The following is a 25,715-nucleotide window of genomic DNA, read 5'->3' on the forward strand; positions in this document are numbered from 1 at the left end:
GGTCACTGTGCATTGATGGGGGACATGCTGGTCACTGTGCATTGATGGGGGACTTGCTGGTCACTGTGCATTGATGGGGGACATGCTGGTCACTGTGCATTGATGGGGGACATGCTAGACACTGTGCATTGAATGGGGGACATGCTGGTCACTGTGCATTGATGGGGGACATGCTGGTCACTGTGCATTGATGGGGGACATGCTGGTCACTGTGCATTGATGGGGGACATGCTGGTCACTATGCATTGATGGGGGACATGCTGGTCACTGTGCATTGGTGGGGGACATGCTGGTCACTTTGCATTGATGGGGGACATGCTGGTCACTGTGCATTGAATGGGGGAATTCTGGACACTGTGCATTGAATGGGGGCATTCTGGACACTGTGCATTGATGGGGGACATGCTGGTCACTGTGCATTGATGGGGGACATGCTGGACACTGTGCATTGAATGGGGGAATTCTGGACACTGTGCATTGGTGGGGGACATGCTGTGCTGGTCACTTTGCATTGAATGGGAACATGCTGGTCAGGTCACTGTGCATTGATGGGGGACATGCTGGACACTGTGCATTGATGGGGGACATGCTGGTCACTGTGTATTGATGGGGGGCATGCTGGACACTGTGCATTGGTGGGGGACATGCTGGTCACTGTGCATTGATGGGGGCATTCTGGACACTGTGCATTGGTGGGGGACATGCTGGTCACTGTGCATTGATGGGGGACATGCTGGTCACTGTGCATTGAATGGGGGCATTCTGGACACTGTGCATTGGTGGGGGACATGCTGGTCACTGTGCATTGATGGGGGACATGCTGGACACTGTGCATTGAATGGGGGCATTCTGGACACTGTGCATTGGTGGGGGACATGCTGGTCACTGTGCATTGATGGGGGAACATGCTGGTCACTGTGCATTAATGGGGGACATGCTGGACACTGTGCATTGATGGGGGACATGCTGGTCACTGTGCATTGAATGGGGGCATTCTGGACACTGTGCATTGGTGGGGGACATGCTGGTCACTGTGCATTGATGGGGGACATGCTGGTCACTGTGCATTAATGGGGGACATGCTGGTCACTGTGCATTGATGGGGGACATGCTGGTCACTGTGCATTGAATGGGGGAATTCTGGACACTGTGCATTGAATGGGGGAATTCTGGACACTGTGCATTGGTGGGGGACATGCTGGTCACTGTGCATTGATGGGGGACATGCTGGTCACTGTGCATTGAATGGGGGCATTCTGGACACTGTGCATTGATGGGGGACATGCTGGTCACTGTGCATTGATGGGGGACATGCTGGACACTGTGCATTGAATGGGGGAATTCTGGACACTGTGCATTGGTGGGGGACATGCTGGTCACTGTGCATTGATGGGGGACATGCTGGTCACTGTGCATTGATGGGGGACATGCTGGTCACTGTGCATTGATGGGGGACTTGCTGGTCACTGTGCATTGATGGGGGACATGCTGGTCACTGTGCATTGATGGGGGACATGCTAGACACTGTGCATTGAATGGGGGACATGCTGGTCACTGTGCATTGATGGGGGACATGCTGGTCACTGTGCATTGATGGGGGACATGCTGGTCACTGTGCATTGATGGGGGACATGCTGGTCACTATGCATTGATGGGGGACATGCTGGTCACTGTGCATTGGTGGGGGACATGCTGGTCACTTTGCATTGATGGGGGACATGCTGGTCACTGTGCATTGAATGGGGGAATTCTGGACACTGTGCATTGAATGGGGGCATTCTGGACACTGTGCATTGATGGGGGACATGCTGGTCACTGTGCATTGGTGGGGGACATGCTGGTCACTGTGCATTGATGGGGGACATGCTGGACACTGTGCATTGAATGGGGGAATTCTGGACACTGTGCATTGGTGGGGGACATGCTGGTCACTGTGCATTGATGGGGGACATGCTGGTCACTGTGCATTGATGGGGGACATGCTGGACACTGTGCATTGATGGGGGACATGCTGGTCACTGTGCATTGATGGGGGACATGCTGGACACTGTGCATTGATGGGGGGCACGTTGGTCACTGTGCATTGATGGGGGACATGCTGGTCACTGTGCATTGATGGGGAACATGCTGGTCACTGTGCATTGATGGGGGACATGCTAGACACTGTGCATTGAATGGGGGACATGCTGGTCACTGTGCATTGATGGGGGACATGCTGGTCACTGTGCATTGATGGGGGACATGCTGGTCACTGTGCATTGATGGGGGACATGCTGGTCACTCTGCATTGATGGGGGACATGCTGGTCACTATGCATTGATGGGGGACATGCTGGTCACTATGCATTGATGGGGGACATGCTGGTCACTGTGCATTGGTGGGGGACATGCTGGTCACTGTGCATTGATGGGGGACATGCTGGTCACTATGCATTGATGGGGGACATGCTGGTCACTGTGCATTGGTGGGGGACATGCTGGTCACTGTGCATTGATGGGGGACATGCTGGTCACTGTGCATTGAATGGGGGAATTCTGGACACTGTGCATTGAATGGGGGCATTCTGGACACTGTGCATTGATGGGGGACATGCTGGACACTGTGCATTGATGGGGGGCACGTTGGTCACTGTGCATTGATGGGGGACATGCTGGTCACTGTGCATTGATGGGGACATGCTGGTCACTGTTCATCAGGGCCGCTGATAGAAATCATGGGGCCCCGTACAGCCTAGCTGACGGGGCCCCCTTAAGCCCCACCCATGGCCCCACCCCAACCCCGCCCCTGGTCACATCCCAGCCCCACCCCCGGCCCCACCCTAGGCCCCGCCTTTAAACAAAGTGCAGTTTTGTCTTCAAGTGATATTTACCTTCCTCCAGACAGTTTTGGGTTACTTCAAATGAAATGGAATCAGTATACAGAGGTTTACTTTTTCTGAGAGATATTAAAGGAACACTCTAACCACCACGACCACTTCAGTGATCTGAAGTGGTGATGGTGGTAGGAGTCAGATACACTGCACATGCTGGGATATTTACAGTTATGTGCTGGGGGATAGTTGCACCCCTAGTACCTGTGACTTAGGTAGCTAGAACATGTCATGTCGTCCTTATTCATACGTGTATGAACAAGGACATGACATATTATGACAAAACACAACTAGTTATTAAAAAACATATTGTAACAATTGACACACGCTAATGCACATACCTTTTCTAAGACTGCTGTCGGTTACTGCAGGCGGGTAATGCTGGTGGTTACTGCTTGCGGGTAATGCTGGTCATGCGGGTACTCTGGAAGAAGCAGCGGCTGCAGTAGAGAGCAGAGCTGCTGCTTCCTGTATCTAAAACCAAAAAAAAGAGACTAAGCGCTGTGATAATCATGTGCCTATAGCTGCCAGAGAGGATCAACCTAGGGACCGTGAGGATGCTAGGAAAATGCACACAAAAGAGTCGCTTGGGAGTCTCACCAGGAGACGCTTGGGGCTGTGATGAAAAATACTAATGCCATTGCAAATAAAGTAAAACAACTTACTGTTTATTAAGATGAACAAGGGAAACAGTTAAAATAATAATACTGTCATGTGCTTTCTGCTTCACTGACCCTTTAAGACAAGCCGAGTGTTCTGGTCAGTGGATAGAGCCGAATAGGAGCCAATCCTGCAGCTGTCTAAAAAAGGCTGGGAGTGCTGGGAGAAAAAGGACAACCTGTTCCTTGTAATGCTAACCCCAGTGGACTGTGTAACATACCATGGGGGACTTCCAGCGGTCCGCTTGTAGACACACAAAGGGCTCTGTCCAGGCAAAGAGGTGGAGGGGAGATCAATGGCGATGGAGCCGAACACTGCAGCTGGAGGATGACGTCACCGCTGTGAGCCGACCGACAATCCGATGGTATGGGACAGGCCGCACTCGGCTACTGAAGGCCGTGTGATGCTTGGACAAAGCCATCCCATACCACCAGAGTGTCGGTCGGCTCACAGCGGTGACGTCATCCTCCGGCTGCAGTGTTCGGCTCCATCGCCGTCGGTCTCTCCTTCGGCAGACATCCTAAGTCTCCTGCGGCAGCTGGGAGATCGCACGGCAGTTGCGGGTGTCCGTGAGCCACCAGCCAAAGGTGGGAGACTCCCGCAAGTCGCGAGAGACTTGGGATGTCTGTGATCGGCTCCAATACCCGGAAATGTAGAATCTCATATATATATATATATGATCCTGTGCAGCGCGAAGGCCCTGTAGCAGTAAATCTGCTACGGGGCAGTCAGCAACTGGTTAAGATCATCAGCATTATGATAACTCTGTCGTGTGTATGGTAACATCCATGCCATATTGTGCTTCAGAGACAGTGCCATCCATGCCATTGATGCAATGCCATAATGCATGTGCTGCAGAGATGGTGCCATCCATGTCGATGCAATGTATGTGCTGCAGAGACAGTGGCATTCATGCCGATGCCATGTATGTGCTGCAGAGACCGTGCCATCCATGCCAATCCAATGTATGTGCTGCAGAGACCATGCCATCCGCTGTAGAGCACCTACATGGCATTGGCATGAATGACACTGTCTCTGCAGCACATACATGGCATCGGCATGGATGGCATGGTCTCTGCAGCACATACATTGGATTGGCATGGATGGCACGGTCTCTGCAGCACATACATTGCATCGGCATGAATGCCACTGTCTCTGCAGCACTTACATTGCATCGTCATGGATGGCACGGTCTCTGCAGCACTTACATTGCATCGGCATGAATGCCAGCAGACAGTGCCATCCATGCCGATGCAATGTATGTGCTGCAGAGACTGTGCCCTTCCAATGCCATGTATATGCTGCAGAGACAGTCCCCCCATGCTAATGCCATGTATGCGCCGCAGAAACAGTGCCCCCCCTTCCAATGCCATGTATCATACATGGAATTGGCATGGGGGGGGCACTGTCTCTGCGGCACATACATGATATATGTGCTGCAGAGACAGTGCCCCCCCATGCAAATGTCATGTATGTGCATCAGAGACAGTGCCCCCACCCCATGCCATGTATGAGCTGCAGTCAGAGACAGTGCCCCCCATGCCATGCATCATACATGGCATGGGGGGAGGGCACTGTCTCTGACTGCAGCACATACATGGCATGGGGGGGGGCACTGTCTCTGTCAGAGACAATGCCCCCCCCCCCCCATGCCATGTATGTGCTGGCGCTGCAGCTAGAGACAGTGCCCTCCCGCTCCCCCCTCATGCCAAAGCCATCCCCCAAGCACACACCTGTTGTAAAACACTTGCGTCCTCCTCCTGTCTGGACTGCTGAACTCACACTTTAAAAAGCAGCTGCCTCCTCCTCTGATTGCTACACAGCCTACTACAGTCTACACCGCTGTAGCTTCTAAGCTGAGTTGGGCTGTCACTCACTGAGTCACTCACAATCACGAGTCTCACACAGCACAGGCAGCCTCTGTCTCTCGTCGCAGGATGAGTGGAGAGCAGAGCAGAGCTTAGTGCCGGCCGTGGGCGGAGCCGCGGAGGATAATAGATCCCTCCGCCAGAGAAGGTATAGGCATTCAAGGCAAAGTGAAAGTGCAGACAGGCGGCCGGGACTTGAGCCGGACGGCGCCCTCCGTCAGCGTAGAACGCGGCGCGGGGCTGATGACATGATGCGCCGGCGCCCGAAATAGAAAAAATAGTCCCAGACTCCCCCCAGCACACAACATCGCAGAGGGGCCATAGAAAGAAAAAAAAACACACACACACAGGCGCAGCCTAAGATGCATGCAGTAAGGCTTTTTTTTTTTTTTTTTGCGCTGTTTAGAGATTTCACCGGGCCCCCCTACTGAGCTGAGGACTCCGGGCCCGGTACAACAGGGCCGGTTGTACTGGCCTATCAGCGGCCCTGCTGTTCATTGATGGAGACACGCTGGTCATTTTTGAACCAACCTAATGATTGTTTGTTAAGTCACGCAATTTTTTTTACAGTGTAATCCGTCAATGGTGATAGTATTAGAGTTTTTATTCTATATTTGTTGCCCTGGGGCTTTCTATTTAGTGTAAATGAGTAGCGCTATGTGCAGAGCTGTGTATGTTCTTTATATGGCTCTGCTGCTCCTCACCCAGGCCTACTTATAATAGATCTGGGTGAGGAGCAGTAAACATAATAGAATATTATAATTGATGTGATTATAATGATTATGATTATAATTAATTTTATGTTATTTAATTAAAGCATATTTTTATGTAGTTGTATGTTTTATTTGGCTAAATTGATTAAATGCGCCAATATTTTTGGAAGAATATAAAAAAATTTGGGGCCCCACTTTTAGGTTTGCCCAGGGCCACACTTTGTCTAAAACCGGCCCTGTCCATACCAGTATAGATAGTAACACATTCCCAGTCCATACCAGTATAGATAGTAACATGTTCCTCAGTCCTTACCAGTATAGATAGTAACACATTCCCAGTCTATACCAGTATAGATCCTAACACATTCCCTAGTCCATACCAGTATAGATATCCAGCATGAGATGTTTCCCAGGGAGATGTGATGGTAGGAAGTCTTCCTCCCATTGTAGTAAGCAGTGTATATACTGTATATATATATATATATTTATGGATCCGGTTATTGGTAAGGATTTATGAGTATATGAGAATAAAGTTGCTCATTATTATATTTGTATACAAACCTGATTCCAAAAAAGTTGGGACGCTGTACAAATTGTGAATAAAAGCAGAATGCAATGATGTGGAAGTTTCAAATTTCAATATTTTATTCAGAATACAACATAGATGACATCAAATGTTTAAACTGAGAAAATGTATCATTTTAAGGGAAAAATAAGTTGATTTTAAATTTCATGGCATCAACACATCTCAAAAAAGTTGGGACAAGGCCATGTTTAGCACTGTGTGGCCTCCCCTCTTCTTTTTATAACAGTCTGCAAACGTCTGGGGACTGAGGAGAAGTTGCTGAAGTTTAGGAATAGGAATGTTGTCCCATTCTTGTCTAATTCAGGCTTCTAGTTGCTCAACTGTCTTAGGTCTTCTTTGTCACATCTTCCTCTTTATGATGCACCAAATGTTTTCTATGGGTGAAAGGTCTGGACTGCAGGCTGGCCATTTCAGTACCCGGATCCTTCTTCTACGCAGCCATGATGTTGTAATTGATGCAGTATGTGGTCTGGCATTGTCATGTTGGAAAATGCAAGGTCTTCCCCGAAAGAGACGACGTCTGGATGGGAGGATATGTTGTTCTAGAACTTGGATATACCTTTCAGCATTGATGGAGCCTTTCCAGATGTGTAAGCTGCCCATGCCACACGCACTCATGTAACCCCATACCATCAGAGATGCCGGCTTCTGAACTGAGTGCTGATAACAACTTGGGTTGTCCTTGTCCTCTTTAGTCCGGATGACATGGCGTCCCAATTTTCCCAAAAGAACTTCAAATTTTGATTTGTCAGACCACAGAACAGTTTTCCACTTTGCCACAGACCATTATAAATGAGCCTTGGCCCAGAGAAAACGCCTGCGCTTCTGGATCATGTTTAGGCAGTTGGGCAAAAAAATATTTAGTCAGCCACCAATTGTGCAAGTTCTCCCACTTAAAAAGATGAGAGAGGCGCCTGTATTTTTCATCATAGGTACACTTCAACTATGAGAGACAGAATGGGGGAAAATAATGCAGGAAATCACATTGTAGGATTTCTAATGAATGAATTGGTAAATTCCTTGGTAAAATAAGTATTTGGTCACCGACAAACAAACAAGATTTCTCTTACGTCCTCCGACAGTCGCTGCCTCTTCATATTCGTCACATATGGGGTATTAGACTTTGTTCCGAAGGAGTAGCTAGGCAACAGAATATGTTAACATTAAAGCTTTTAATATATCCCACCCTCAAGGGGTGGTCCCCTCAGTCAATACCCTCCTACTTCCTGCAACCATATCTCAGTTTCAATGTCTAGCTTGTCAGGAGTGGCTGGCTCTCTCTGTGCTGGGGCTTTCTGCCCCAGACTCTTTCTTCTTTTTTGATTTTTTGTTTGAGTTTTTCTCTCTCCCTTTACTTAGCTGTTCTTTTTGTCAGCGTTAGTTAGTTCTTCGGATGAAGAGGATCATGCGGGCTGGGTCTCGGGCTGATCCCCCTGGTCGCAGGTCGTGGGTCAGTGGCTTCCCAGCCTGCCATCGAGCGTTCAGCCAGGTAACGTTCCTGGCACAGTGAACGACCCATCCCTGTTCGGTGCAGGGATGATTGGTGAGGTGGCTACCTCACTGGACGCTGTGCGGTTTCTTAACCCCCATTCTGTGCGTCTTGTATGCGACTCTCCCTGCCTCATATGCAGCGGCTTGTTCGCCTGTGCGGGTCCCCCACGCCACTGTAAGGTAAGTGTATTTATGTGGGGACCTGTCTGTCTGGGGGGGTGTCAGTCTGGGACTGTGTAACCTGCCTCTGTTCACACTGTTTGTCTCCCTATCTCTCGGCTGCATGCTGTGGGCTGCAGGGGGGGGGGGGGAGCTGTGTGACACTATGTGTGTCAGCCTTGTCAGTGTGAGAAGCTGTGTGCTGTGGGGCATGTTTTGTGGCATGTTTGGGCATTATACAGCGATCGCTGCGGCGATCTGACATGTTTTTTTATACAGACATGTGTGCATTACTGTACTGTGGAGCGCAGGTTTCGGCGCCAAACGGCGCCATTTTGCCTACACTCGCTCCGGCCGCATGTTCTACATGCATGGCGGCCATTTTCTTGTAGCCTCCCATAGGCTTTCATAGAGCGCCCTGGCAGCATCACTTCCTCTTCTCCAGGAACACCGATCGAGGCAGCAGCAGCGGCGAGGGTCTCCTCAGGTTATATCCTTCCTATCCATTGCCTGTGTCAGTTTTATTGTCCCTGTGGGGGTCTCATTGTGCTTGTGTGTGGTGCGGTGGGCTGCGCTCGCCGCGCGTGTTAAAGGGGCAGTTAACCCTTTATTATCCGGCATTTGTTATAGGGGCAATGGATTCTCAGGAGGGCAAATTTCCTACCGCCTTGGTGGAAAGCCAGGGGACCGCTGTTTCCCCCCCAGGGGGGGATTTAGCCACTATTGTGGCTGGCCTTGCTGCTCAGGTGCAGATGCTGGTGGCTGCTCAATCTACTAAGAGACCCAGAGTTTCTCTTTCCTCTGATTCTGAGGGTGAAGGTGATGGGGCTGTTATGGCGGGGGCCTCCTTATCGGGGTCCCGCTCCTCCCTGGATCTAGTGGGGTCCGAGGTGGAGGCTGAAGTTGAAGGGGTTGATAATTCTCCCCCTGGCTCGCCTGAAGAGCTTGCAATCATGGATGAATTGATTGCTTCCATAAAACAAACGCTGCGTTTGCAGGATGAAGTGTGTCCCCCCGCTGCCTTGGCGGCTCATGGGACGCAGAGAAAACGCAGGACGCCGCAGGTTTTTCCCTGCAATGATGATTTTCAGCGCGCTGTTAAGGAACAATGGCGCAATCTGCGCAAACCTTTTGCTGTACCAAGTAGGTTCAAGCTGCGTTATCCTTTCTCGCCTTCCACTGATGAAAGGTGGTGTGTGCCTCCCCCAGTGGATCACGCAATTGCGGTTTTAAACAAATCCACTGCGATTCCTGCAGAGGATTCCCCGGTGTTCCGTGATGCCACGGATAGGAGATTGGAGTCTCTTGCCCGTCATACTTATTCTGTTACGGGTTCTATGCTTAAGGCTCTGTTTGCTTCTCTCATGGCGGCCCAGGCAATAGCAAGTTGGACGCAGATGCTTAGGCGCGTCCTAGTGGCCGATTCGGCCTCGCCGGCGACCCTGGATATGGTGGATCAAATCCACCAGGGTGTCATGTATCTGTGTGATGCGGACTTGGACCTAGTTCCGTTGGCTGCACGTGTGCACAGCGTGGCGGTGTTGTCTCGCCGCCTGGTTTGGTTGAAATGTTGGTCGGTGGACCAGTCTTCACGTAAGACCTTAGCCAATCTGCCTTATGATGGGTCTCGCCTTTTTGGGGAGTCCTTGGATGTGTTGATTAAGGGGATCACCGGAGGTAAGAGCACTCTCTTGCCCCATTTCCCCAAGGCTAAGGGGGCTTCTGGGAAGAAGCATGCTAATTTTCGGCCCCCTCAGGGGTCCTTTCGTGCCTTTCGGTCGCACTACAAGGGCAAACCGTTCAAAGGTCAAGGCTCTCAGAAGAAGCCCTGGTCTGGTAAACAGAAGTCCGGTCAATCCAGATCCGCAGCCCATAACAGTGCGGCCTGAAGGGGCGCCCTCACCCAGTTTTGGGGTGGGGGGACGCTTGCTCGGTTTTCTTCAGCCCTGGTTGGCCCGCGTGCGGGACAGATGGGTTCAGGAGATCGTTCGATCTGGTTACAAGATCGAGTTTCTCTCTCGGCCGGAGAGCAGATTTTTTCCCTCAAATCTTCAACTGTCTCCAGAGCGTTTACGGGACCTGCACCTGGCGGTGCGGGACCTGAGGGCTCAGGGAGTGGTAGTTCCGGTGCCTCATCGGGACAGATTTCGGGGGTTTTATTCCAATCTGTTCACCGTGCCCAGAAAGGAGGGCAAGGTTCGTCCAATTCTGGACTTGAAGGCTCTGAACCGCTCTGTGCGGGTTCGCAAGTTCCGCATGGAATCCCTGCGGTCGGTGGTGGCTGCCCTGGTTCCGGGGGAATTCATGGCCTCCATCGATTTGAAGGATGCGTATCTTCACATCCCCATTTTCGAGGGTCACCAGAGGTACCTTCGATTTGCCATTGTGGAGGATCACTACCAGTTCGTGGCGTTGCCTTTTGGTCTCGCCTCGGCTCCGCGGGTCTTCACCAAGGTGCTTGCACCGGTTCTGGCATTATTGAGGGCCCAGGGCATTTCTGTCCTGGGGTATCTGGACGACATTCTGGTTCGGTCTGCGACCAGCCAGGGTCTGGAGAAGGACCTGTCTGTCACGATGCAAACTCTGCAGGAGTTTGGTTGGACAATAAATTTTCCAAAGTCAACGCTGAGTCCGTCGGTTCGTCTTCCCTACCTGGGAATGATTCTGGACTCGGTGCAGGCGAAGGTCTTCCTGCCGGAAGACAAACTCAGAACTCTTCAGGAGGAAGTCAGGTCCCTCAGGGACGTTCCGCACTCGTCTCTGCGGACGTGCATGAGATGTCTGGGATTGATGGTCTCGGCCTTCGAGGCGATTCCCTTTGCCCAGTTTCACACGCGGGGTCTCCAAGCGGAGGTCCTGTCCATGTGGGACGGGCGACCTCAATCTCTGGATCTTCAAATCTCGTTGAGTCATCGCACCAGAAGAGACCTTCTGTGGTGGCTCCAGTCCCCGATGGTGTCCGGGGGCAAGTCGTTTCGTCCTATCTAGTGGACGGTTATCACCACGGATGCCAGCCTGTCGGGCTGGGGTGGTGTTCTGGGCGTTCTGTCCGCCCAGGGGACTTGGTCGGAGGGGGAGTCCTCCCTTCCGATCAACATTCTGGAATTGCGTGCGATAAATCTCTGTCTTCATCGCTGGACGGACCGGCTGCAGGGCTGCCCGGTTCGGGTGCAGACGGACAATGCCACGGCGGTGGCCTACATCAACCACCAAGGGGGCACCAGGAGTGCCCGAGCGGCTCGAGAAGTGGCCGACATTCTGTCTTGGGCCGAGGCTCATGTCCCGGCGATAACGGCGGTTCACATTCCGGGGGTGGAGAACTGGCAGGCGGACTATCTGAGTCGCCAGACCCTGGATCAGGGGGAATGGTCTCTCCACCCGGCTGTCTTCCAGATGTTGTGCGCGAAGTGGGGTCTTCCAGATGTGGACCTGTTCGCGTCTCGTCTCAACAACAAGGTGAGAAGGTTCGTGGCAAGGACGCGCGACCTTCGGGCAGACGCGTCGGACGCGTTAGTGGCCCCGTGGCATCAGTACAGGCTGATATACGCGTTTCCACCGATTCAGTTGCTGTCCAGGTTCCTTCGCAGGTTACACTCGGAACGCAGCACGGTGATTCTTGTGGCACCGGACTGGCCTCGCCGGTCCTGGTACGCAGACCTCGTGAATCTGGCGGTCGACGCCCCGTGGCGTCTGCCTCTTCGAGACGATCTCCTGTCTCAAGGACCGATATACCATCCTGCTTTACAGTCGCTGGCTTTGACGGCCTGGCTGTTGAGACCGAGGTCCTGAGGGAGAAGGGTCTCTCCCCAGAGGTCGTTCATACCTTGATCAACGCGAGGAAGTCTTCCTCGGGGAAGGTTTATTACCGTACTTGGAAGGCCTATTTTGCCTGGTGTGAGTCCAGGGGGTTTTCACCCCGCACGTACTCGGTTTCCCGAGTGCTGTCCTTCCTTCAAACGGGTGTCGATCAGCGTTTGGCGCTGGCTACGATAAAGGGTCAGGTGTCTGCGCTGGCCGTTCTGTTTCAACGTCCCGTGGCTTCCAACTCCTTGGTTGGCACTTTTGTTCAGGGTGTGCGGCATCTGGTTCCTCCTAGGAGGGATCCTCTGCCCCCTTGGGACTTGAATCTCGTTCTGTCTGTGTTGCAACGTGCTCCTTTTGAACAGATCAGGGAGATCTCGTTGTCTATGTTGTCCAAAAAGGTCGCCTTTTTGGTGGCGATCACTTCGGCTCGCAGAGTGTCGGAGCTGGCAGCTTTGTCCTGCAAGTCTCCGTATCTGGTTGTTCATTTGGATAAGGTGGTCTTGCGACCTAATCCTTCTTTTCTTCGGAAACGAGTTTCGAAATTACATCTTAATGAGGATATTGTCTTGCCTTAGCTGTGCGCGAAGCCTAAACATCCAAAGGAGGTGAGATTACACTCTCTGGATGTTGTTCGGGCGATAAGGGTTTACCTTAAATCGACTGAATCTTTTCGAAAGACGGATTCCTTGTTTGTTCTTCCAGAGGGTCCTCGGAAGGGCATGGCGGCGTCGGCCTCTACCATCGCCAAATGGATCAGGCAGACCATTGAACAGGCCTATGCTTTGCAGGGGAAGGTTCCCCCTGTGCCTGTGAAGGCGCACTCTACTAGATCTCTGAGTACGTCTTGGGCCTGTCGTCATGGGGCTTCTGTAGCCCAGGTGTGTAAGGCGGCAACTTGGTCGACCGTGCACACTTTCACAAAATTCTACAAAGTAGATGTTCAGGCATCTGCGGATGCTTCCTTTGGCCGCAAGGTTCTTAGTGCGGCGATTCCCTAGGGTCCCTTGTGGGGACCACTGGCTGTTGGGATAAGTTTTTTATCCCCTGGTTATTTGTCTTTTCCTGGGTTGTTGCTCCTGTTGAGCACCTGTTTTTTCCTGTTGCCCAACTGGGTTCCTTCCTTTGGTAAGGTTCCTTTCTTTGATGCGGAGACTGCGTTGCCTTTTCGGCGCGGATGCGTTTCCCACCCCTCATGTTTGCACTGCTTTGGGACGTCCCCATATGTGACGAATATGAAGAGGCGGCGACTGTCGGAGGACGTAAGAGAAAACGGAATTTTTGTAAAATCTTACCTGTAAAATTCCTTTCTCTGAGTCCTCCGACAGTCGCCGCCCCCGCCCCTCTTTTGGGGTTTGGTTGTATACTCTACTGCTATTCCACTAAAACTGAGATATGGTTGCAGGAAGTAGGAGGGTATTGACTGAGGGGACCACCCCTTGAGGGTGGGATGTGTTAAAAGCTTTAATGTTAACATATTCTGTTGCCTAGCTACTCCTTCGGAGCAAAGTCTAATACCCCATATGTGACGAATATGAAGAGGCGGCGACTGTCGGAGGACTCAGAGAAAGGAATTTTACAGGTAAGATTTTACAAAAATTCAGTTTTCTGGCTCTCACAGACCGGTAACTTCTTCTTTAACCGGTTGCCGACCGCCGCAAGTACATATACTGCGGCAGTCAGCCCCGGCCAGGCAAAGTGACGTATGGGTATGTCACTCGCCTGTCACTTACTTGTGAGCCAATAGCTGGCGAGCGCGCGCCCGCAGAGGCGCGCGCCCGCCCCGGCTCGTTCCCTCGGAAGTCCATGCGTGTGACCGGCAGACCCGATGTCCGCCGGTCACTCGCGATCGTCCGCCGTGAAGGGAGAAAGGCAGGCGGCTAATGTAAACAAAGCCGCCTGTCATTCTCCCCTGTGTATGAATAGTGATCATACGGTTCTACTATGTAGGACCGTTGATCACTGTTCCTACACCAGTAGCCATGTCCAATCACAGTTAGAAACACGCCCCTAGGGACACACTTAACCCCTCCTTCCCCAATAAAGTTAACCCCTTCCCTGCCAGTGTCATTTTGCAGTAACAGTGTATATATATAGCACTGATTACTGTAGTAATGTCACTGGTAACCCCAAAAGTGTCAAAAATGTCAGTCAAAGGTCCGATCTGTCTGCCGCAATGTCGCAGTACCGCAAAAAAAATCGCAGATCGCCGACATTACACGTTAAAAAAAAAACACCAAAAATTACATAAATCTTTCCCTTAGTTAGTAAACGCAATAACTTTTGCGCAAACCAATCAAAATACGCTTTTTGCGATTTTTTTTTATCAAACATATGTAGCATAAAACAAATTGGCCTAAAATGTTAAAAAATTTTGATTTATACATTTTTTTGGGGGGAATTTCATATAAAAAAAATGTGAAAAATATTGTTATTTTTGCAAAATTTACGCTCTTTTTTTGTTTATAGCGCAAAAAGTAAAAATTGCACAGGTGATCAAATACCACCAAAAGAAAGCTCTGTTTGTGGGAAAAAAGGACGTCAAATTCGTTTAGGTACAGCGTCGCACGACCGCGCAATTGTCTGTTAAAGTCACATAGTGCCGAATCGCAAAAAAAACCCTGGTCAGAATGGGGGTAAAATCTTCCGGGGCTTAAGTGGTTAAGAGGCTCCTCTGTCCTCCACTCATTACCTGTATTAATGGCACCTGTTTGAACTTGGTATCAGTATAAAAGACACCGGTCCACAACCTCAAACAGTCATACTCCAAACTCCACTATGACCAAGACCAAAGAGCTGTCAAAGGACACCAGAAACAAAATTGTAGACCTGCATCAGGCTGGGAAGACTGAATCTGCAATAGGCAAGCAGCTTGGTGTGAAAAATAAATTATTAGAAAATGGAAGACATACAAGACCACTGATAATCTCCTTCGATCTGGGGCTCCACGCAAGATCTCACCCCGTGGGGTCAAAATGATCACAAGAACGGTGAGTAGGGTTGAGCGGACACCTAGATGTCCGTGTTCGACGGGTTCGGCCAAACTTTAAAAAAAAGTCCGGGTCCGTGTCCCGGACTTTTACCAAACTTTTCCCGGACACCGAACCCCATTGAAGTCAATGGGGACCCAAACTTTAAGGCACTAAAATGGCTCTAAAACACCAATGGAAAGGGCTAGAGTGCTGCAAATGGCAGCAAAACGTAGTTAAGAGCATGACATGTGCTCTGCAAACAAATGTGGATAGGGAAATAACTTAAAACAACAAAAAAAAAACTGAAAAATAAAACAATGTTCTTCATCTCTGAAGGACGAGGCCCATATGGAGTAGGAGGGAGGTTGAGGTGGTGGTGGATGTGGCGGTGTCATAGGCGTGCGCACAGGGTGTGCCGGGTGTGCCTGGGCACACCCTAATCACCTAGGGCACATTAGCATTATCACTCTGTTTGCCAGTGAGGAGATGGGAAAGATCTCCCTCGGACCTGCTCTGCTCTATTTCTCTTTGCCAGCAGGGAGAGTAATGTATCGGGGCCATGTACATGTAGGCAAACACATGCATGTGTATTTCAACTTTGGGGTGCACTCCCTAATGCAATAGGCTGCGCACACCTATGGGCGGTGTAGGTGGAAGCGGCGGTGGAGGAGGACCAGGGCCGGATTAAGAGCATCATGGGCTTGGTGCTGAGGATTTTGAAGGGCCTTAAGGGCCGTGCCTTGGCATGCACCCAGAGGAGGAAGGGTGCAGCCATGCATGCCTAATTCAACATGGGATGCTGTCTCTGAAGCCCATAAACACATCCATGCATCGGCAACTGTCCCTCCTTGTCCGGCCTTCGCGCTGTGTGGGGAGGTTCTGAGGGTGCTGCCTGGGGAAGCGAGCATAGAAGCCAGACTTCTGTGTTTACAAGTGACAGAAGAGCGGTCACAGTGAATATGGCCAACCCGGGGCCTATATAAAAGGTAGGGGCCTGCATGGAGCTGCAGCTCCAATAGCCCCTACGTTAATCTGGCCCTGAGGAGGAGGACGAGGTAGCCAACACTGCTTCTTTTCACAAATTTTAAATGAGGGTACACCCCAAAAGAGTGAGAAAGAGCAAAAATGGAACAATGGCTGGGTAAGGTCGGTATCCATTGCTATTCTGCACAAGGTACGGAAAAGTCCCGTGGGATCCATGCCTGGTTCATTTTAATGAACGTGAGCTTGTCCACATTGTCTCTGGACAGGCGGCTGCGCTTGTCTGTTGTAACACCCCCAGCCGTGCTAAATACCCGTTCAGATAATACACTGGCTGCAGGGCACGCCAGCACCTCCAAGGCGTAAAGGGCAAGCTCAGGCCATGTGCCCAATTTGGAGACCCAGAAGTTGAAGGGGGCAGACCCCTCATTCACTACATGTAGGCGTGTGCACACATACTGCTCCACCATGTTGGTAAAATGCTGCCTCCTGCTAAGACGTTCCATCTGAGCTGCTGGTGCTGCTGTTTGTTGTGGCGTGCTGACAAAGCTTTTCCACATTTCGGCCATGCTAACCCTGCCTTCTGAGATGCTGGCGGTGCCCTGGTTGAGTTGGCGACCTCCTCCTCCTCCTCCTCTGCCTTGTGCTTCCACTGTGGCCCCGCTGTCAGATGGGAATGCCAGCAGCATCGCGTCTACCAGCGTGCGCTTGTACTCGCGCATCTTGCGATCGCGCTCCAGTGAGTGAATTAAGGACGGTACGTTGTCCTTGTAACGGGGATCCAGCAGCGTGGCCACCCAGTAATCAGCACAAGTTAGAATGTGGGCAACTCGGCGGTCGTTGTGGAGACACTGCAGCATGTAATCGCTCATGTGTGCCAGGCTGCCCAGAGGCGACGAAAGGCTGTCCTCTGTGGGAGGTGTATCGTCCGTGTCCTCTGTATCCCCCCAGCCATGCACCAGTGATGGCCATGAGCTGGCCTGGGTGCCACCCTGCTGTGAACATGGTTCCATCTCCTCCTCCAGCTCCTCCTCCTCCTCATCCTCCTCATCCTCCAGAACTGTGCCCCTGCTGGACAATTGTGTCCCTGGCGTTTGTGTGTGCAGGAACCCACCCTCGGAGCCCCTTGCGAATGACTGCCCTGAAAGCCTTTGAAATGTTACCTCTTCATCCTCCTCCTCATCCTGTGCCACATCCTCTTCCATCATCGCCCGAATTGTTTTTTCAAGGAGGCATAGAAGTGGGATAGTTAAGCTGAGAACGGCGTCATTGCCACTGGCCATGTTGGTGGAGTACTCAAAACAGCGCAACAAGGCACACAGGTCTCGCATGGAGGCCCAGTTATTGGTGGTGAAGTGGTGCTGTTCCGCAGAGCGACTCACGCGTGCGTGCTGCAGCTGAAACTCCACTATGGCCTGCTGCTGCTCGCACAGTCTTTGCAGCATGTGCAAGGTGGAGTTCCACCTTGTGGGCACGTCACATATGAGGCGGTGAGCGGGAAGGCCGAAGTTACGCTGCAGCCCTGCCAGGCGAGCAGCAGCAGGGTGAGAATGCCGAAAGTGCGCACAGACGGCCCGCACTTTCTGCAGCAGCTCTGACATATCGGGGTAGTTTTTAAGGAACCTCTGCACCACCAAATTCAGCACATGCGCCAGGCAAGGGATGTGCGTCAAACCGGCTAGGCCCAGAGCTGCTATGAGATTTCGCCCGTTATCGCACACCACCAGGCCGGGCTTGAGGCTCGCTGGCAGCAACCACTCATTTGTCTGCTGTTCCATGCTCCTCCACAACTCCTGCGCGATGTGTGGTTTGTCCCCCAAACAGGCAAGTTGTAAAACTGCCTGCTGTCGTTTAGCCCTGGCCGTGCTGAAGTTGGTGGTGAAGGTATTACGCTGTCCGGATGAGGAGGCGGTAGAGGATGAGGTAGCGGAGTAGGATGAGTTAGGAACAGGAGGCAAACTGAAGCGCCCTGCAATCCTCGGTGGTGGAAGGACATGTGCCAAATTGCTATCTGCCTCAGGCCCATCCGCCACTGCATTTACCCAGTGTGCCGTTAGGGATATATAACGCCCCTGACCGTGCTTACTGGTCCACGTATCGGTAGTTAGGTGGACCTTGGCACAGATGGCGTTGCGCAGTGCACACCTGATTTTTTCCCCCACTTGGTTGTGCAGGGAAGGGATGGCTTGCCTGGAAAAGTAGTGGCGGCTGGGCACGACGTACTGTGGGACAGCCACCGACATAAGCTTTTTAAAACTGGGCGTCTCCACCAGACGGAATGACAGCATTTCAAAGGCCAATAATTGTGAAATGCTGGCATTCAGGGCCAGGGATCGCGGGTGGGTAGGGGGGTACTTCCTCTTCCTCTCAAGTGTTTGGGAGATGGAAAGCTGAACGCTTCCACGGGACATTGTGGAGATGGTTGTTGGTGACCCAGGTGGTGGTGTTGCTGACAGATCGTCTGTTTGCGGGGTGGCAGGTGCCGGTATGACTACAGAGGTGGCTGGAGCGGCCGAGACTGCAGCAGAAGAGGAAGCAGGATGAGCCAGAGACGTTTCTTGGTTTTGAAGGTGTGTACTCCACTGCAGCTCGTGCTTTGCACTTAGATGCCTGATCATGCAGGTTGTGCTCAGGTTGAGAAGGTTTATGCCTCGCTTCAGGCTCTGATTGCACAGGGTGCAAACCACTCGTGTCCTGTCATCAGCACATTTTCTAAAGAACTTCCACGCTAGAGAACTCTTTTGAGCTGACTTTGGTGCGCTCGTTCCCTTGCTGCGTTGGGCAGTAGCAGGCGTAGTGTCTAGGGCATGGCCGCTCCGCTTCTGCACCCTGCTCCCTCTTCTGCTGTGCTGGTGGCTCTGTGCGACCACCGCCTCTTCCTCCAAACTACTCAGGTCACCTGCATGACCTTCATTCCATGTGGGGTCGAGGACCTCATCGTCCTCCACATCATCTTCCACCCAGTCTTCACCCCTGCCCTCCCTGTCGGTCTCCACAATGCTGAACGCCGCAGCAGTTGGCACCTGCGTTTCGTCATCATCGGAGACGTGCTGTGATGGTCCTTCCATGTACTTATCTTGAGAAATAAGTGGTTGGGCATCGCTGCACTCAATCTCTTCCACTTCTGGGGCAGGGCTAGGTGGATGGCCCTGGGAAACCCTGCTGACAGAGTCCTCAAAAAGAATAAGAGACTGCTCTATGGCTTGGGGCTCAGACTGCTTGCCTGATTTGCAAGGGGGTGAGGTGAAAGACGGTTGGACATTGGCTGCAGGTGCCAACTCTGACCTTTCTGCAGTAGACTGGGTGGGAGACAATGTGAAGGAACTGGAGGCACTGTCAGCAGCAAACCAATCTACTATCGCCTCTCTGTGTTCTGGCCTCATCACTTCTAGAGGCGTATGATGCCCTACCAAATACTGATGCAGGTTCTGTCGCCTACTCACACTTGAGGAAGGTGTTTCACTTGTGCGTGTAGCTGGCACAGATCGACCACGTCCTCTCCTTGCAACAGGAGCTCTACCAGCAGCACCACGACCCAGGCCACGGCCCCTATTTGACGCTCTCCTCATATTTCTGAAATTTAAGATCTTGCCCTAGAAAGTTCTTTATTGAATAGCGGAACAAAAGAACAACAGTATCGCATGGGTGTATCTCACAGTCAAATATGCAAACTATGCCGCAATTTAATGTTTTTTACACCAAAAGGGTGTGTATTGAATAGCGGAATAGGATAAAAAACTGTGTATCTCACATGTACAAACACAGACTAGGCCCGATTAAATTTTTTCCTACCCTAAAGGGAGGATGAGGAAGAGGAGTATGGAACAGGCAGCACCCTCAAATCTTCAGAAGTATGAGATGAACCCCAAAAACTTGGAAAGGTGGATCTCACATGTACCGACACAGACTATTCCGCAATTTAATTGAGCCCCAAAGGTTTTTATTGAATAGCGGAATAGGAAATATGATCAAAAAAAAGTGTATGTTTTTCACACGTACAGAAGCACACTAGGCCCCAATTACTATTGTTTGTACACCTAAAAGGATGGATGAGGAGGAGGAGGAGGAGTATAGAACAGGCAGCACCCTCAAAGCTTCAGAAGTATGAGATGAACCCCAAAAACTTGGAAAGGTGGATCTCACACGTACCGACACAGACTATTCCGCAATTTAATTGAGCCCCAAAGGTTTTTATTGAATAGCGGAATAGGAAATATGATCAAAAAAAAGTGTATGTTTTTCACACGTACAGAAGCACACTAGGCCCCAATTACTATTGTTTGTACACCTAAAAGGATGGATGAGGAGGAGGAGGAGGAGTATAGAACAGGCAGCACCCTCAAAGCTTCAGAAGTATGAGATGAACCCCAAAAACTTGGAAAGGTGGATCTCACATGTACCGACACAGACTATTCCGCAATTTAATTGAGCCCCAAAGGTTTTTATTGAATAGCGGAATAGGAAATATGATCAAAAAAAGTGTATGTTTTTCACACGTACAGAAGCACACTAGGCCCCAATTACTATTGTTTGTACACCTAAAAGGATGGATGAGGAGGAGGAGGAGGAGTATAGAACAGGCAGCACCCTCAAAGCTTCAGAAGTATGAGATTGTGTTCACTGTACCCCACAAAGATTGTGTTCACTGTACCCCACAAAGATTGTGTTCACTGTACCCCACAAAGGTTTTGTTCACTGCACCCCACAAAGATTGTGTTCACTGTACCCCACAAAGATTGTGTTCACTGCACCCCAAAAGGATTGTCTTCTCTGCACCCCACAAAGATTGTGTTCACTTTACCCCACAAAGGTTTTGTTCACTGTACCCCACAAAGATTGTGTTCACTGCACTCCAAAAGGATTGTCTTCACTGCACCCCACAAAGATTGTGTTCACTGTACCCCACAAAGGTTTTGTTCACTGCACCCCACAAAGATTGTGTTCACTGTACCCCACAAAGGTTTTGTTCACTGCACCCCACAAAGATTGTGTTCACTGTACCCCCCAAAGATTTTGTTCACTGCACCCCACAAGGATTGTTTGTCTTCACTGCACCCCACAAGGATTGTCTTCACTGCACCCCACAAGGATTGTCTTCACTGCACCCCACAAAGATTGTGTTCACTGCACCCCACAAAGGTTTTGATCACTGCACCCCACAAAGATTGTGTTCACTGCACCCCACAAAGATTGTGTTCACTGTACCCCACAAAGATTGTGTTCACTGCACCCCAAAAGGATTGTCTTCTCTGCACCCCACAAAGATTGTGTTCACTGTACCCCACAAAGGTTTTGTTCACTGCACCCCACAAAGATTGTGTTCACTGTACCCCACAAAGGTTTTGTTCACTGTACCCCACAAAGATTGTGTTCACTGCACTCCAAAAGGATTGTCTTCACTGCACCCCACAAAGATTGTGTTCACTGTACCCCACAAAGGTTTTGTTCACTGCCCCCCACAAAGATTGTGTTCACTGTACCCCACAAAGGTTTTGTTCACTGCACCCCACAAAGATTGTGTTCACTGTACCCCCCAAAGATTTTGTTCACTGCACCCCACAAGGATTGTTTGTCTTCACTGCACCCCACAAGGATTGTCTTCACTGCACCCCACAAGGATTGTCTTCACTGCACCCCACAAAGATTGTGTTCACTGTACCCCACAAAGATTTTGTTCACTGCACCCCACAAAGATTGTGTTCACTGTACCCCACAAAGATTTTGTTCACTGCACTCCAAAAGGATTGTCTTCACTGCACCCCACAAAGATTGTGTTCACTGTACCCCACAAAGGTTTTGTTCACTGCACCCCACAAAGATTGTGTTCACTGTACCCCACAAAGGTTTTGTTCACTGCACCCCACAAAGATTGTGTTCACTGTACCCCACAAAGATTGTGTTCACTGTACCCCACAAAGGTTTTGTTCACTGCACCCCACAAAGATTGTGTTCACTGTACCCCACAAAGGTTGTGTTCACTGCACCCCACAAAGGTTTTGTTCACTGCACCCCACAAAGATTGTGTTCACTGCACCCCACAAAGATTGTGTTCACTGTACCCCACAAAGATTGTGTTCACTGCACTCCAAAAGGATTGTCTTCACTGCACCCCACAAAGATTGTGTTCACTGTACCCCACAAAGGTTTTGTTCACTGCACCCCACAAAGATTGTGTTCACTGTACCCCACAAAGGTTTTGTTCACTGCACCCCACAAAGATTGTGTTCACTGTACCCCCTAAAGATTTTGTTCACTGCACCCCACAAGGATTGTCTTCACTGCACCCCACAAGGATTGTCTTCACTGCACCCCACAAAGATTGTGTTCACTGCACCCCACAAAGGTTTTGTTCACTGCACCCCACAAAGATTGTGTTCACTGTACCCCCCCAAAGATTTTGTTCACTGCACCCCACAAGGATTGTCTTCTCTGCACCCCACAAAGATTGTGTTCACTGTACCCCCCAAAGATTTTGTTCACTGCACCCCACAAGGATTGTCTTCACTGCACCCCACAAGGATTGTCTTCACTGCACCCCACAAAGATTGTGTTCACTGTACCCCCACAAAGGTTTTGTTCACTGCACCCCACAAAGATTTTGTTCACTGCACTCCAAAAGGATTGTGTTCACTGCACCCCAAAAAGATTGTGTTCACTGCAGCCCACACACAGAAAAATGGATGTGGATCACTGACACCTGCCTATCTCCTATCCCACACCACACAGCAATATCGATTGTAGTTTGTAGAACACACTTTCCCTAAAATTCAGCAGACTCTGTCCCTAACAGGATTGAGAAGAGATCGTAGATCAGGAGAACTAAGTGCAGACCCCACCCCACACAGCAATATCGATTGTAGTTTGTAGAACACACTGACCCTATAATTCAGCAGACTCTATCCCTAAAATGCCTACAACTCGCCCTGCCTAAACACTCCGACCTGTCTCTCAATTCTATCCGGACACAAATGGTTTTTTCCTGCCTATCTTTCCCTAATCAGCAGCCAGCACGTTGATGTGTGCTCTGTCCCTGATCTAAGCAGCATAATGACGCCGCTGCGGCTGCCTCGAACTTATAAAGACTTGGTCACATGCTTCAGACGGCCAATCACAGCTACTGAGACATTTGCAGGCATGGCTGGGATGGCTTAAGGCACACCAGTTAAACGATTGTTGATTGGCTGTTGAAAGCCCGCCATGAAAAGAGCGCCAAAGCATGCAAAACCCGGAAATAAAACGACCGAACACGGATTTTTACCCGAATATACAGTAAAGTGTCCGTGTTCGTGTTCGGGTAACAAAAATCCAATTATTCGGTACGAACACGAATAATACAGTCCGTGTTCGCTCAACACTAACGGTGAGCAAAAAACCAAGAACCACACAGGGGGACCCAGTGAATGACCTGCAGAGAGCTGGGACCAAAGTAACAAAGGCTACCATCAGTAACACACTACGCCGCCAGGGACTAAATTCCTGCAGTGCTAGACGTGTCCCCCTGCTTAAGCCAGTACATGTCTGGGCCCGTCTGAAGTTTGCTAGAGAGCACTTGGATGATCCAGAAGAGGATTGGGAGAATGTCATATGGTCAGATGAAAGCAAAGTAGAACTTTTTGCTAAAAACTCAACTCGTCGTGTTTGGAGGAGAAAGAATGCTGAGTTGCATCCAAAGATCACCATACCTACTGTGAGGCATGGGGTGGAAACATCATGCTTTGTTTTTCTGCAAAGGGACCAGGACGACTGATTCATGCAAAGGAAGGAAATAATGAGTGGGGCCATGTATCGTGAGATTTTGAGTGAAAACCTTCCATCAGCAAGGGCATTGAAGATGAAACGTGGCTGGGTCTTTCAGCATGACAATGATCCCAAACACACCGCCCGGGCAACAAAGGAGTGGCTTCGTAAGAAGCATTTCAAGGTCCTGGAGTGGCCTAGCCAAGCTCCAGATCTCAACCCCGTAGAAAACCTTTGGAGGGAGTTGAAAGTCCGTGTTGCCCAGCGACAGCCCCAAAACATCACTGCTCTAGAGGGGATCTGCATGGAGGAATGGGCCAACAGTGTGTGAAAACCTTGTGAAGACTTACAGAAAACGTTTAACCTCTGTCATTGCCAACAAAGGGTAACAAAGTATTGAGATGAACTTTTGTTATTGACCAAATACTTATTTTCCACCACAATTTACAAATAAATTATTTAAAAATCAGACAATGTGATTTCCTGGATCTTTTTTCTCATTTTGTCTCTCATAGTTGAAGTGTACCTATAATGAAAATTACAGGACTCTCATCTTTTTAAGTAGGAGAATTTGCACAACTGATGGCTGACTAAATACTTTTTTGCCCAACTGGATATGGCTTATTTTTTGGCCTATAGAGTTTTAGCCGGCAATGGTGAATGGCACGGTGGATTGTGTTCACCGACAATGTTTTCTGGAAGTATTCCTGAGCCCATGTTGTGATTTCCATTACGGTAGCATTCCTGTATGTGATGCAGTGCCGTCTAAGGGCCCAAAGATCATCGCCATCCAGTATGGTTTTACGGCCTTGACCCTCAGACACAGAGATTGTTCCAGATTCTCTGAATCTTTGGATGGATGATATTATGCACTGTAGATGATGAGAACTTCAAACTCTTTGCAATTTTTCTCTGAGAAACTCCTTTCTGACATCGCTCCACTATTCCCTCCCCCCCCCCCCCCCCAGCATTGGGGGAATTGGTGATCCTCGGCCCATCTTGACTTCTGAGAGACACTGCCACTCTGAGAGGCTCTTTTTATACCCAATCATGTTGCCAATTGACCTAATAAGTTGCAAATTGGTCCTCCAGCTGTTCCTTATATGTACATTTAACTTTTCCGGCCTCTTATTGCTACCTGTCCCAACTTTTTTGGAATGTGTAGCTCTCATGAAATCCAAAATGAAGCAATATTTGGCATGACATTTCAAAATGGCTCACTTTCAACATTTGATATGTTATTTAACGGATCAACCGGCACCCCGACTGGGTACCTCCATGGACAGATGCTCCTAGTGCTTCCCGAGGACTCCACCAGACACCATGACCACATCAGACCCTGCAAACCGCCGCAGCTTGGTTGGGGTCTCGCTGTCCCCTACCCACCCTGGACCTACGACAAGGCTCCAGGTTCCAGTGGGTGAACCTCTCTTTCCCCAGAGAGTGAAGCAGGAACAGGAACAAGCTCTTACAAGAGCTTAGTGATTATTCAAGGGAGTATGAAGAGCATAGCAATCCCTTGTAGCAAATTCCCCCAATAAGAGACAGGACTCTCGATTGAGGGTGAAGTAGAACTCAAACTTTAATGGTACAGCTGCTCTTTTATACAGTTTTCCCCCACAAGGTTACCGCCCCTGTGGACCATGTTGGGAACAGGCCCTGAAATTCACAATCCAATGAAAACAGAGATTTACACCCAGTCACTCCCATACAGTGTACACAATCCCTCCCCTCTGCCTGATTACATTATCATATGCAGATGAAATTGTATGCAGGAACAGAATCAACCTGAGCTAATTAGCTGGCCATCTGGACAGAACAATGTGAGGTCATTAACATTTAACAATGGGACATGCACAGTCCACATTCCATCTCAAT

General features: G+C 50.2%; 1 protein-coding gene across 1 annotated transcript in view; it reads right to left on the minus strand.

Annotated features, from left to right (window-relative positions):
* The window catches only part of LOC309543550 (uncharacterized protein), a gene marked incomplete at both ends in the record, with an annotated part of 152,336 nt that overhangs the window by 75,664 nt on the left and 50,957 nt on the right, over positions 1 to 25,715 (minus strand). The gene's annotated exons all lie outside the window — the stretch shown is intronic.

This window comes from Pelophylax lessonae, assembly GCF_965119305.1.
Source record: "Pelophylax lessonae genome assembly, contig: HAP1_SCAFFOLD_197, whole genome shotgun sequence".
Taxonomy (NCBI): domain Eukaryota; kingdom Metazoa; phylum Chordata; class Amphibia; order Anura; family Ranidae; genus Pelophylax; species Pelophylax lessonae.